Source organism: Vipera berus (genome assembly GCF_964194415.1).
Source record: "Vipera berus genome assembly, chromosome: 2".
NCBI classification, from domain to species: domain Eukaryota; kingdom Metazoa; phylum Chordata; class Lepidosauria; order Squamata; family Viperidae; genus Vipera; species Vipera berus.
Window position 1 is genome coordinate 224831999 of NC_138203.1, and position 5218 is coordinate 224837216.

A 5218-nucleotide genomic window follows, 5' to 3' on the forward strand; every position below is an offset into this window, starting at 1 on the left:
CTGCCTTGTCAGAGGAAAAGCAGCCAGTGGCTCCTCCCCGTCGCGCTCGGATCCCGTCAGCCGCAGAGGCAGGACGAGAAGGCGGCGGCTTGTTCGACCTACTCGTCTTTAATCAGCTTCAGATGCTATTGCGCTGTCCTTGCTGCTGCTTCTTCTTTTTTTCCTTTATTTTCCTTTATTTATTATATAAATCTAATAAAATCTAAAATCTAAAAAAAAAATCTAAATCTTCGCACCTGCAAGATTCACACGTGGCAAAACCGGGAATCCAGCTTCCGCGGAAAGTGCCCCTTCTTTGAACTGGCCGGTTGTCTTGGGCAAGTGTGTTTTGGGGCCTGGTTTGCCCCGGTAAGGCGGAAGGGAGGCTGATTTCCTAGTCCTTGTTCCCCAGTCCTACCTCAGGCCGGAGTTAGGCGTACAGGGAATAAAGATCGGGACTTGGAATGGGTTTTCTGCCCATTGAGTTTGCGACCATTGCCTGCTGCTGACGTTTTTCTAGTGGAAGGTTTCTTTGAAATGCCCCTATACGCCTAAACATGCCAGAGGTTAATCTTATGAATGGTGCTCTACAGCTTAAACTAAAACTGATAGTTTATTACACTAGTATTCATGTATAAACATGCAGAAGAATGGAGCTGGAAGGGATCTTGGAGATGGCTGTCCAGTGTCTTCTGGTGATGAAGCACCCACAACATCTGAAGGCAAGCCTTCCACTGGTTGTTTTGTTTTGTTTTTCACTGTTAGGAAATTTCTTCTTAATTTTAGTTTGCTTCTCTCCTTGATTGGTTTTCATCAAGGAAATTAATCAAACATAAGGAAACATGTGCTTCCCTCTCCCCAAAGTACTCTTTATCTCTTATCATATGAGGAAAGAAATTCCTTGCTGGTGGAGAATAGCAGCTTTGATTTGATTCAATCTTCCTTTTTGAACAGTTCTGTGTTCTATCTAGGAACAGCTCCATGGGAAAACAATTTTTGGGACCTCCAGATCAACTGTGTGTATCACTCCCAGGCATTCATATCTAACTGCTGCTAAATGTATCTCACCACCTATAGTTACTATAAACATAAATTAAAAAGTGATTCTTTTCCCCTTTGAAGGAAGCATAAGTGAATCCTTATCACATGCTAAGCCAAAACTAAATAAATCATATTATACCTTAGCACAGTGCATGAACTGCATTTGCCTTCTGTCTCAGTGGGCCAATGGTTAGCCTCTGTGTAAAGGAGAAGCTGATAATGAAAAGTGGAATAAAAAACTGTTACTTAATTTCTAATATATATGCCCATTACACCAAACCTTGATTTCTAATTTTTCAACAAGTGGTAAATGCTCCAGTTTGTCCATCTTGCAAATAAGTTTCCAGCCTTCATTATTATGTGCTGTGCAATCACAACTATAAACTGTTTTTTCTACATAGCTAAACCATAAAGTGGATTGATTTGGTTTAGTTTGTGTAAACCCAGATACTGAGACTTATGAACAATAATTCATGGCTTGGTATATTGTGAAAATATGTGTGGTCTGCTCAATAAAACAGTGGCTGAAGGGACATAAATCATAGTTTGGGTTGTCATTGTGAGCTGTACATCAGAATCTAGCTTTGAAATTAACAGGCTAAAGAAAATAAATGAGAATTCTGTAAAACTCACTGTTGAGGTTTTGGGTGAAGAGTGATCTGCCTATGTAAAAATGAAATGCATTCACAGCTGAAATCCAATGAAAATTCCTTGCCACTTAATACCTCCAACAACTGAATTGGCAATCGGGGAATACCACATCCTGTTAAAAGTCATGGTTGGCTATGTGGAGAATGGCAGGAACATATAATGCTACGTTTCTTGACAAAATAACAACAATAACAAATATGGAGGAAGAGAACTGGTCAACATGAACTACAATATGCAAGATTCCAACTTGAACTAAAGCAGAAATCATGAAAAAAGATTGATGCAAACACATTCTAATATATAATTCTTCATTTTCTTCTAGAACACTATGTCAAATCTTGGAAATAATTGCCATAATTTTATTTCAAAGACAACTTTAACTTTTATTTGTCAAATATGCACAAGTATATGTAAATACTTATAAAGCTAAATAAATAAATAAAGGAATTATTTGAGAAAAGATTTGGGATTAAAATAATATTTACTGGAGATTATTTTACAGAATTAAATCACTTTTTTATTATCTTATTCTAATGTAATCTGCTAATAATTATAGCTGCACAATTAAATACATCCTTTGAATGATAGAAGTATTTTGAAACCATGTTCTGTGGTTTAATTTTTTTCCATGCTAAAACTTTCCTGCTTAATATAGCAAAGGCATATTCCGAACTGTATCTTGATACAGTTGTTTCCATATGTTGCCTGCAATCGCTAATGGATTAGTGACTGCATCTGGATCAATTCCTTCAGATAAATACAATTTACCAAGTACATTTTATTCATATATAGTACTATTGAAAATATCCAATAATATAGCACTCTGAAAACACACATTTTCATCACTGGGTACTATCATATATTAGTATTTCAAAAGTTTATAATAATGTCATGGTATCTTGACACGGTGGCTCAGTGGGTTAGGATGCTGAGCTTGTCGATCAGAAGGTCGGCAGTTTGGCGGGTCGAATCCCGAGTGCCGCGTAACAGAGTGAGCGCCTGTTACTCGTCCCAGCTTCTGCCAACCTAGCAGTTCGAAAGCACGTAAAAATGCAAGTAGAAAAATAGGGACCACTACCGTGGGAAGGTAACAGCGTTCCATGCGCCTTTGGCTTCTAGTCATGCTAGCCACATGACCACGGAGACGTCCTCAGACAAGCGCTGGCTCTTCGGCTTTGAAACGGAGATGAGCACCGGCCCCTAGAGTTGGAAACGACTAGCACGCATGTGCGGGGGAACCTTTACCTTTACCTTTTATCTTTTCTAAACAAATAGTACTTATTTCTTCAGAGTTTTCTTATAATGCTCGCTAAGAGGCATATATTAAACTCATTCAATATGTGCCTATTTTTCTTTGGATGAGCTATACAGCTACATTACATCAGTTACATTTTAACATGAATACTACTACAAAAAATTATAATGATTCAGGAGAAAGACTAGAAATAGTTCAAGTCAGCTTAATTGCCCCCAGATTGTTGGGGGCAATTAAGCTGACTTTGTAATAATGCCGCTTGGGGGGGGCGAAAGCCCTAATAAGCAGGCATATACATAGAATGAAGGCTATTGCTAAGCTTGTAAGCCGCCCTGAGTCTTCGGAGAAGGGCGGGATATAAATGGAATTAAAATAAAAAATAAAATAAATAAAAATAAAAGCATTTTGTTCAATAAAATGTATCTACATATTAGTTCCACTAGATGGCAGGCCTTCCTTAGAGCAACAAGTAGATAATTTATGACAGTGAGGATTTTATCTTAGCAACATCTTTGCTTCTGGATCATTTTTTCCAGTTGATTTTTACCATGTCGATTGATGGAGACCTGCAATTCTAAAGCCAGTTATTTGTGAAGAGAGGGAGACCTGCTTTTGAAGAAAATATGTGTGAGAATATACTAGGATGGCACACTTAACTGGATCATGGGGAGAAATGGGTGTTGTACAAACACCTAACCCAATCAACTTTTGGGGGTCAAAGGGATTTGTTTAAGCAAAAATTTCAGTCAACTTGTTGGTTAAATAAAGGTCGTTCTCGACTTACAGTAGTTCATTCAATGACCAAAGTCACAACAGCAGTGAAAAAAGTGATCTACACAGTATGACTGTTTTTCACACGACTGTTGCAGCATCCCCACGGTCATGTGATCAAAATTCGGATGCTTGGTAACTGGTTCATATTTATGACGGTTGCAGAATCCTGGGCTCATGTGATCAGCTTTTGTGACCTTCAGATAAGCAAATTCAAAGGGGAAGCCAGGTTCATTTAACAACCATGTTACTAACCTAACTGCAATGATTCACTTAACAACTGTAGCAATAAAAGTAATAAAATGAGTCAACATTCACTTAACAAATGTTTCACTTAGCAACATAAATTTTAGGGTCAATTGTGGTCATAAGTTGAGTACTCCCTGTATTTCTTTCCTGCCGCTGAAAGCCATAGAGAGCTACCACAGAAATAGGATTTTTCTGGGCATTTTTATCTCCTTTAAATTTTTTATTTCCTCCTCTTGTTGTCACATGGGAAAGTTGCAAAGTGAAGAGGAAGGATGCCCCTCCCTCGCCCATTTTATTGCAATAAAATTGATCCCAACTGCAATATTGCAGGTATATTTTCATTTCTTTTCCTGATCTATGAATAAAAACAGGACAGAAGGCTCAGCTCCCCTCCCCACAGTCTAATGAACAGAAATGACCTTGGTTCTCATGGGACAGAAAATTGTTTAGTCTAGCAGAAAAATTCCACCACCACCCCTCCCATTCTGGTGGCAACTGAAAACGAGCCAAATGGCTTCATTCAGGTTTGTTGCAGAGTTGACATTGGATAAGAATTAAATGCCATGTGTGTACTATATAACAAACTTACACTATTTTGTAATTTATTGTGGTGAAACCTACCATCCAAACAGCTTAATGAGGAAGGAACATACTCAGTACCTGTGGGGTCCAAAAAATAAACAGGAAAGGTAGACTAGAATAATCTGACAAATGGTGTAGTACATAGTCTGATTTTATTATTCTGATACATCCAGAATATGATCTTGTGTATAAATGATACATCTAAACTCCAGCAAATTTGATACATTGAAAAATTAGAAATTGTATAATGAAAAGAATAAAGTGGGTAAAAAGTAAATATACTGCTTATTGTTGATCTAGTTCCTGTAATTTTCATTCCAGGTATAAATTAAAAGGGCAACCGAATCATGATATAAAACCATTGTTAATTTTCCATGGTTTGCATTGGCTGCAGTCAGATTTCCGTAAGTAGCTACTACAAAGTCAATAGTTGTACAGATCTATAATGTTGCAGTTTTACCTGAGCCTTGCCTCATTTAGAACATAGAATGATAGAGTTGGAAGGGACCATGGAAGTCTTCTAGTCCAAACCCCCCTGCTCAAGCAGGAAACCATATACCATTTCAGACAAATGGTTACCCAGTCTCTTTTTGAAATTCTCCAGTGAGGAAGCACCCACAACTTCTGAAAGCAAGCTATTCCATTGGTTGATTGCTCTCACTGTTAGGAATTTTCTCCTTAGTTATAGAT